Here is a 10,336-nt window from a genome sequence, read left to right on the forward strand (position 1 = left end):
GGCTCTATGTTTGAGGTAACCTCTCTTGCTGGGAAAAAGCGAATGCTAGAATGATTGGCAATGTATCTTCGGCAGTTTGATAGTACCTAGGGTAGATGCAAAACACAAAACGCTTCCAACACTCCATTGAACATAATCTTAGCCAAACAATTTGTGCCGATTAAACAACTGTGCACTGAGGCTATATAGCATCGTATCGATTCCAAACATACAGAATTTTCATTGTAGTTGAAAATGGAATACTCTATGAAAACGTGCAATGAAAGGTACGTTTATCATACGTGTATGCCACCTAATCGAATATTATGCTCACTGCCTATGTCTATTTTGTTAAGCCGCGCTAATCACTAATTAGCAGAGTTTTCGACGAAACCAAAGTACAGTTAAGTTGTCCGCAAATTATGAGAAGGAACGGCGTCGGGGACGAGCGTATACTGCAAGGGAAAAACCTGATTCTGTCGCTAGTAATTTTGGCTTTGCTTTTTTTCTTTTTATTACCCAAAAATCGTCTTTACTGAAAATTATCTGAACTTTACACTATTTCAATTGGGCATCAGTACAAGCCTTGATAGAGCGAAGCGCTTTTTCCAAAAGCGACAAACGCTTTAGGAGCTTCATGGTGAAATTATTAGAAAACACAAGTGTATTAATATTGGCCTGAAGGTAATTCAGTTGGACCTGACTACATTTGAATAGAACTATAACTATGTTCTTAATGGGTAGTTCCCTCTGCTGGAAGATAAACTTATATGAACTAGAGAGGCGGATGCGTAGAATCAGTTCGCTTAAGAAACATTTTGGTCCCTGTTTTCAAGCTCGACGGACGTCTATGCGGATTAATCGTTTACTAAAACGAAATTTAAAAGTACTTGTGTTTGTAGCTCCAGTTTGTCTCGATAGTCCGAGATGCTAGTCAGGAACTTTTGACCGACTTTGTAAACGCTTCTCAATGCTGTGACAAGGGATCGCCGAATACGACCAGAAAACCTTTGTTTCACCACTTCGGATTTGCTGAGCCGTTATGTTAATTGGACAATAGCAAGCACTATATTATTCACTTGTTGTATATCTGAACGACGTCATTTTTCAATCGCTTCATTTACCAACAAGCGCCAGTCAGAACTAATTTCCGTTTTCTGGTTTCTGCTATGGTCATGAAAGAAATTGTCCTACACGGAGTCATCCTCGGCCGGCGTGTGGTAACAAATAAACTTTGGCATAAAAGCATTCCCTAATGGATGGCCAACCAAAAAAAAAGCTCTGGAATATCTCAGCAACAATGTAATGCTATGGTACCGTTTCGCACTGGATGGCCAACGTTTGAACATTTGTGGTGCGTACACAGTTTTTTTTTCTTTTTTAAAAATACTTCTTATTTTGGCAATGATTATAATAAATGTTGCATAAGCAAGGCCATTTTGAAATAAATAACCGTCAAAGAGAAACTGGTGCGATGTAAAATGCAAAAAAAACACGTGCATGCTTTGTCTATTTAAAAAAGACAAACTCTTTACTAGTCTCCACTATATTTTACTTCCCTTCAATGCATATATAAACATATATATACTTTGTAAGAAATGTTACTGCGTAGATATTTGTTTACAAAAAGGAGAAATGGAAATAGGTTTTACGAAAAATGAGACTCAAGCATTATCTAATTTCTGACGTTTTTATGTAATTTTTGAAACTAATTTAAGGACAAATATGGAAGCTTTTTGAGAATTACAATTGTTATCAGCCTATCTTTTATTCAAGAGTCAAAAATACAATGTAACGAAAGAGAGATGGCTGAAAGAGAGATGGAATACTCTGAATCTTTTTCAAATTCAAGAATTCAATATCAAAATAGATTTTAAGTTAGGCTGCAAATAACGAATTTTGGTGCATTATAAGTTTGCTATAATATATATTTTGTTGTTAAGGGTAATGAAGCTAAATTTACGGTTTATGTTGTGAGCCTTCACGGCCTCTATTTTGTACCGCATTTCTTAGTACCTGTAAGGCGATTAGTTTTGTCCTAAAATCTGCAGCTAGAATAACTATGCATGAAGAGATCTGTTTGCTATATCTACATTTTATTAAGCAGTTACTGAATACGGCTACTAACTAATCTGCTCATTCATCCAAAAATGCTCCGAGTTTTAGACCTTCAGAATAACGAATGGATATATTTAATCCATGCTTTTTTCTAGGTTTTTTGAAATAACATTTTTCCCATTATCACACCTTGCCGTTTGCCCTCGCTGTGACCTGCCGAAGCTTTTAGACTGGCGGGCGACAACGATACCAATCCGCCATCTCGGAATCTGTGTATCCACAGTACAGACGAGCGTTATATCATAATTAAAGGAAAATTTAATGCATACATATATATATATAACACTAAAGTTATCCAAAGTCTGTCGTAGAACTGCTACTGCTATCTTTATGGGATCCGCAAAATATAAATGTTTAATGGTAAGCACGGAATTAAGTAGACATAAAAAAACTTCAACTGGGTAAGTAAAAGTAAGATCGCAACACAATAGTATAACAATAAATATAATCGACAAAAAGCAGAGTTATAATAGAGTGTTTATGGTAAATAGCAAATGAAATAGTTCTCTTTGAGGCAGCAAAACGCCATTACATGGTACTATATCTTTAATGCAATAATCACTTCTAAGAAGAAAATATTGGCAGACCTATTTTTTACATGATCTTGCTACAAATATCTAAATTATTATTATTATTATTATGCTAAATTTATTTTAATTTGAAATGAAGCGGAGGCCACATTTTTTTCGTCCGTAGCGTTCTTGACTTCTATAGGCTTCTATTTTTCACTGCCTAACTCTTGCCAAAAGCTATCGCTTTACTGAAACCTGTTCGAAAAGCAGAGGAAGCGATTCAATAGGCACACGTTTTGTAGAGGAAAACCGGGGTTGGTTACATACGCGTGTACAAATGTGTCAGATCATGTGCGTTCAATGATTAACGCGCCATGACAAATGTACATGTCTTCGGCGATAGCTTAAAAATCTCTATAATTGAATTGATACAGCCCGTGAATGTGTGTAAACACGAGTGTAGCCTCCCAGTGGGACACTTTTGGGGGCGCAACCAGCTCCGAACAAGGTTAGGTCGCCCAGCCAGAATCGACCTTCCTGTCCGCATTGGAGGTCTTCCAGAATCACCCTGGGTAGATGTCGCACGAAACAAATCAGTACTCAGCCCTCTACTTCCAAGTGTCACAAGAAGATACGGCTAGTAAATGGAACTATGTACTATTTGGTACTTTTTACGCAAACATATATATATATTGCTAATCTATGTTGTATTATTACGTATTGAAACAATAGTGGGCGTACATTTGACAAGTGGAGAAGTAGTGAGAAATATACATTTGGTAGAGTGAATATTTTAGAGTAACTTAATTAGAATACCTGTGAACCCGTGTCCCTTCTGTCAGAGCCGCTAACGAGCTTCCCCAGTGTGTCTTCAAATCTCATTTTCTGGCAAACGCTTTCTATTTACAAATGCCCATATAGCTTATTACCCTTCTGTAATTGTAAACAGTGAATTTATCTGGCAAATATCTTTTTTGTCCTGCGCAAGGTCCTCCGCTCAGAATTGCACTGCAGTACTGACGTATATATACGAACGGAATATACAGACTCACAGCTATCGTTAGTACTTCGAATAATGTGTACTTCCGATAGTTTTCCGATAGTCCGGGGAGAGACCTGAAGGCATCAAGACACACGATTTAAGCACAATTCAGTCATATAGGCTAAGTTGTAGATAAATCATATCCACTATCTACAGCACTTAAAGTTACTCGTGTATGTTGTTTCTAAATAATCCAACAAATATCTATCGCGCTAGCAACAAGTGTGCCCTTAGAATATGGGCGTCAGCAGTGAAGATGGTGTTCCTGTACGTCGTAATACAAGCACAAGTGACTACCGAAAAATAGACATCTCGATAGAATAGAAAGACCACTATTTAAATTCGCGTACATCAAAATTACTAACCTGACTTCTAATGCTACTCCCACAGCGGCTTAGAGTCTAAAACGTCTTTAAATCGTTCAAATGCTGAGTGTCTTCTTAGCTATGCTCTCTAGCGATTAGGCATTACGGGCCTATATGTTTACTGCACGGCAGACGGCCAAATCAAATCAAGGCTTCAGCTATTGTCGATATCACACCGTTTTTACGCTCTCCCAAATGAGATCGAACGGCTTAAGGTTTCATGGCCTCCACTGCTATGATGCGCTGACTGCTCATAAAGGTTGGCGTTAACGAGTGCGAAAGGCTCTGGTTCAAATACCAGCGACTTCTCTACCAGTGGCCTTAGTCGGATCGACTCGAATACATCACAAGTATGAAGCGAATTCTCTAGCGTTTTTCGATAGCTCTTTCGCACGCAGCGTTTTAGGTTCCGAACGAGACGGTTGATCATCGCGTTTGAAACAGATATAGTTAAATTTGTCCAACGTAGTGAAGGCCACAAGAACGATACGACGCTAACTGTTGGTGATGGGAATTACTTGAATAGCATGATTCTGCCACACTTTCCTGTATGGCGATTTTAGCGATGCAGTAGATCATGGGACTGGAATCCTCGAGCTGCAATTAAGGTAGCACACAAGGTGTTATAGGGCAGTAAATAAGATAAGCATTGTCATGATTATATGCTTAAACTTTACGTTGTCGTCGGCTGGAAATGTTGACAGCCTGAAAAGAACGCAAGCAAAGATAAGAAGCTTTATGAATTGAATGTAATTTAAGTATTCGTAGGCGAAATCTGAATGGATATTCCCGACAGCTATTGATTCTACAAGAAATGAAAAACTTTATCGGTAACGATAGGGTAGGTGATACAATATGCACGGGAAATTTATGTTCGGTTAATGTTTGAAGCTAGCTTAGTAGAATAGTTTCGTTACCGCAAACTCTAGACGGAACGTAGTTCTTGCAGTACTATAACTTCCTTAGTCTCTCTTAACTCTAGTACTTCGTATCGCAGAATCTCGCTCGTTTGCCAATAAACCTATTTACGCTACCCTTCCTATATGGCTATTAAAACAAAATTAAGACACTGACTCACCATCGCACATCTGAACATGACATCTTTACATGTTCTCAATGTTAAACAGGCTGCTACATCTATATTAACTACATGTTTTAATACAGATGTGTCTGTGAATGGAACGATGTTTCATTGCGACATATTTAAAAGCCAACCGAAGCGAGATTGTGCTGTTTACTGTGCAGCCGATTGCTTTGGAGCAAAAAGCATTTTACAGGTTTTTTTTGTCCTACTTCAAGTAGCATAGTACTTACGTAACACTATGTTTATTTGTTATTTGAGGTTACATTCCTCATCTTTCGTTCTGTAGCTTTCGGAAGACTTCTAATCCGTTTGCTGTGTACATGTACAGGTGCATGAAGGTCCGCAGCGGCATCATCGTTTCGATACGTTTCAAGCTTACGTCGACGACGTTGTCGAGCGACTCACTTTTAGGTATCTGGCAGGTATTTGTGCCCATGATCACAACGTAGAGGTTATGTAAGCAACACGAAAACCGAGTAGCAGTCAACTCACAGCTTTCCCGATGCCAGACCCGGAATACTTCACATAACTTTATCACACTATGAATATGTGTATATGACGATGGACCTTTTTGCGTAACTCATAATAACTTATTGTCATGACAAATGTTTGCTGCACGTCCAAATCTCAAAGCCGTATATTAACGATTGCTTTCCTAGTAATTCACAACTAGCCAGCAGTGGAAATAGCTAGCTAAGTAAAATCTCAGTCGTGTTATATTCTTTTTTGTAAACTTAACAAGTTAGATCGGTCATGCGGGGCGAAACAGTAAACCGCTATGAGTACATGCAGGTTGAATAGACCCGCCACCGGTAAATGCCCGCTATCTACAATTGAATCCGCATTGACAGCGCGAGAGTCCCGAGTGAATTTCTGGCCACGATCTGGAACGATGATGTATTAAACATCTCGATAACATTCGTTACGTGACTATTACAGTCGGTGCTTCTGCGAAAAGCTTTCGTTTGCCTGCTCCACAAAACTAAGTCGATCTATTGTCTAAACATAGATATACTTAAAGTCGTGCAGGACGGCCATTATTCTGTCATATATAGACAGTTGATGTAAGGACAGCATCTTGTTGTGCCAATGTGATTTAAAGTTGACGAGGTCTACGGAAGACGACCTGTGTTTGCTCGCCTGCTCTATTCTCGCTATTGTCTTAAACGTAAGAAGATAGCTTAATTAGCCCCTGATGGTATCTCGGTGCTTGTGATTTATCTTCCTTCCCTACTGTTAGACATTCGCGGAGCATGTGCACGTCAGAACAATTGGAAAAGCGATTTCCAAGTTTTCAATAAAGAGTCGAGCATACGGATTCGACATTATACAGCTATACACTTTAACTTTAACCTTTGTCAGTGATAACTTGTGAAGAATCATGCTACCTGTCTATCACTATCATACTTTTACAAGCATAGTTAGGGGAGCGTTACTAAGAGAAGTGCACATATAAACGGTATAGAACTGGGTAGAGTATGTGGGTTCAAGGCATGCCACTAATTTTTTTCACGAATTTTTCTCGGTCAATACAACGAGTACGTTACAAATTGCTCGTTAGAACGCTAAGCTCCCATTTCTTTTTTTTAAAGTTACCTTCGCAGCAACTATCTACGGTTAATATTTTGCCAAGTTGAATCAAGCCAATACCCTGCGCGTCTAGTTGGCTCTCGAGCACCGAGATACATATCTATTGTATGATATGAAGACTATCTAGAGATACAAACCGCGTCTGTTTTCGCGAGGTTTATAGTGATGTTCGTGTCTTATCAGGTGAGTATAACACTGATAGTAAACTGACGAAATGCTTTGTCTAAGTGCGAAAACACTACTAAATTGTCGGGGCCTGTTGACTTGCGTCTGAAAACTCAATACAAATATACTAAATGCTATAAATCACGATTCAATATTTGTTTTATGCCGCAAAAAATAGGCCACTACAAAATTATGTAAGAAGCATCAAAGTTACTATCCAGCCTAAAGAACAAATAGATGCTCAGCATTACATTATATGATAGCAATAATAGTAGTAATAGTTATAATGTTACTGATATCAAATCAACATAAGGAGCGAGCTTCCCAAATGCCATAAGAGACTTTTGTTCGGCTTTAGATAGCCTTTGCTATTGTCGGCTGATCTGAAATCGTTACTATAAGCAAGGGAGGTGAAGGCTTAAAGATAAGCCCCTGAGTTATGTTTACGGTTCTGAAAAAGTAAGCCTAGGGTTGGTGAAAAAAATTAGGCTCACAGTTGATGCGGGGGGCAGATAACAGGTAAGTTTGTAGATGTTTATGCAACAAACATATATCAAGCTAACCATTATTACAATGTGTTTATTATGCTGATTTGGCCACAAGGCCACTATCATTCTCAAATAATAATAATTCTTAGCATATATGTGCCCTGTTTCTGCTTCGATAATAAGTTTACTATTTCCGAAAGCATAAGCCTACTTTTTCTTTCCTGTATAATGAAAATGACAACATTTACTTGGAGCAGGAGGTCAAAGTTAAGTTTTGCACTGCTAAAACACTGGCTCTTTTTTCCTCATAACTTCGGTTAAAACTTATGCTATTATACGACCATATCTTTATATTTATTCTACCACTTAATACGTTACTAGACTGCAAATTTCACCATGGTGGTTTTCAATGATAAAATGTAAAATATTTTCAAGGTTCATTTGAACTGAATTGAATTCAAGGACCAACCATCGAGAGAAATGGTAAAAATAGAAAAATCCATGAATAATCGAAAACGTGACAGCTAACAAAATATTTATTAATTTACCCTTTATATACGTTCCTTTTATTCTATTTATGATCGAAGTAGGCGCTTTTTGAAAAATACTGTTCCTACATGGAACAGCGAGCTCAAGATAACATTTGATTTAAATAAAACAATAATATCTACTTTGAGAACAAAAAAGGTCGTCAGAACTGAAGGATTCTATAAGAGAGACAATATTTTCCCACTGTCTGAATGAATCGGACGCCCAATGAGCAGAAATGTTCGTTATAGCTTTCTTTCTTCCATATACTTGATGAACTGTACCCGGCTTGTACATCAAACTCCCTGGGGGAGACGGATTATTTGTTATCAATAAAATATGTGAACATACGACGCTACGAATAACCATAATCGATTTCTGAACTTTTCCCTATGAGAAAAAAGCTTTAATGCTGCATTTGCTTTAATGGTAGCCCTTATTTTATCAGCGAAATTATCTAATATTGATGTTTAAATAGAGAGATAAACGTGCTATTGTATTACATTTCTTACGGCTTATATAATAGTCTTATGCTTATTAAACCACAGTTTAAAAACGCGTAAATAGATTGCCTGTGGCAACTATTATTCTAGACATCGTAGGTTCTTATAGTAATTGATATGTTTATTTAATAAAATATACAAATGCTTCATTGGACTTGGATCTGTGGGTGATGGAACTAGGTCAGAAGCTATACCAGAATGGCATGAGAATGCCTTTTTCAGGCGCGCTTGATCGCAGATTCTGTAGAAGGTAATGCATATTGTAAGCTGCACTGCAAGCTATTAATGCGATGTTAATGCTGGCCTTTGAAGACTCGTTTTCCCCGAAGCCTTTCACGTTTCTTGTAAACCTCACTTGTATACTTTATAAAGCACTTTGATACCTGATCAAAAGTTTCCCTTGCTTGAAGCGGCGTTATTGCCATTGTTGTTGCTGTCGTTGCTCTCTAGTCAAACAGCATATGAAAAATAGAAGGAAAAATAGGCAAAGGCGATGCAGGAACCATGTGCCAACCGAAAAACTAACAAGTAACCCAAATAGTAATAGGTATAGTGAGGTTATGGTAAAAACTCGACCAGACTACCATAATCCATATGACGCAAAATGTTTTAATGGTCCTTTACCCAGCCACAGCCTGATCATGTGACTTGACGTTGTATATATCAAACATTTGACTGCTACCTCGAGATTATGAAAAATATGCTACTTTTTATTCAAACAGATTTTATATCGAATTTATACGTTGAAAATTACACCTAGTGTTTGTTGGTTTTGTCCAGTTGGACCCCAGTGAGTCTGCAACCGAAATTTCGAGCAAATTTCGAAAACCAACTGATCGTCCTTTAGGCCAAAATAAACGGCAACAAACCGCGGACTACCATTGGGTGTCCACTCAGAATAAAGCTACATTTACATTTGAAAAAAATATCCTTTAAAAGTGGGGCATGCTCATCAACTTAGAACGGTAGCTTCGCTGGAAGTGCTCTTGAGCATGATAAGTAGGACCAAATCAATAGCGATGCTTACGCTAGCAGCAGATACAGTAACAATTAACTCGTTTTTCGAAAAAATCGGTCTTCTGGGTCTGTTTTTTATCGCAATCTCATCGCAAACCCTAACATCAAATCTTATTTAAAAAATGGAAAAATTAAAAACTTTGGACATCTTTTTACGTATAAGACGACACCAGTACCTAACAGAAACAGCACAAAATTAGAAAATCGTGCGATTCGAACGTTGAAAGTTCAAACTGAATCCCTCAAGAAGGACTGGATTAAGTAATTTGATGTACAATTCGCGTACACAAATTGGAGCCCTAGAAATTAGAAAACAAATATCACACTAAAAGACCTAGGCAAACCTATCCAGTAAAACTGTTAAACTATAGAGTGGCATCATGGACATATCACTGCAGATAGAGGGGTTTCAGTTAAACATCGGCTTTAGACTTAACGTTCCCCTACGGGATTCGTAGAACACGTTAGAAGAGACAACACAGAAGTATAATAAATATATGTAAATGGCAGGACGAACGTGATGTGTCAATTATATTGGTCCAATTAAAGACTAGAACATGCCTGATTTAAATCTACATGTGGCTTATTTCGAAGATTGCGTTCGGGAGAATGTGCGCCAAGAGCAACTAATGTAAAAAATAGATAGCATATTACATGAAACGGAAAGTCAATATCATTGTATCCGGTTGTGAGGATCGAGGTCTTTCAACATATCTATATACAGCTGTACTACGTATTTAGGTTAGCGTAAATTGCGTAGCCAAAAAAAACACATGCTTATAGTCAATAGCGTACTAGCTAGTATTTATTACATTATGAAAGCAAGCCTACGAGTCGAAGATATTGCGAGATATTCCGAACACTCGAGCGAAAACGAGTACGTACGGAAAGCATGAATATGTTCAATTAACCTTATTTAGCTTTCAATTTAGATAAAATATATAT

General features: G+C 37.8%; 1 protein-coding gene and 1 long non-coding RNA gene across 2 annotated transcripts in view; both read right to left on the minus strand.

The window, feature by feature from the left end:
• LOC111247455 (proclotting enzyme-like) overlaps nt 1-10,336 on the minus strand; it is a 74,217-nt gene that overhangs the window by 8,937 nt on the left and 54,944 nt on the right. The window lies entirely within an intron of this gene.
• On the minus strand, nt 3,187-5,467 carry LOC147756971 (uncharacterized). Its single transcript, XR_015323180.1, has 3 exons — nt 5,331-5,467; nt 4,017-4,721; nt 3,187-3,725 (listed from the first exon to the last, which is right to left on the minus strand). It is a non-coding gene; the product is annotated as an uncharacterized LOC147756971 (long non-coding RNA).

Source organism: Varroa destructor, unplaced genomic scaffold (assembly GCF_002443255.2).
Source record: "Varroa destructor unplaced genomic scaffold, Vdes_3.0 BEIS01000003.1, whole genome shotgun sequence".
NCBI lineage: Eukaryota > Metazoa > Arthropoda > Arachnida > Mesostigmata > Varroidae > Varroa > Varroa destructor.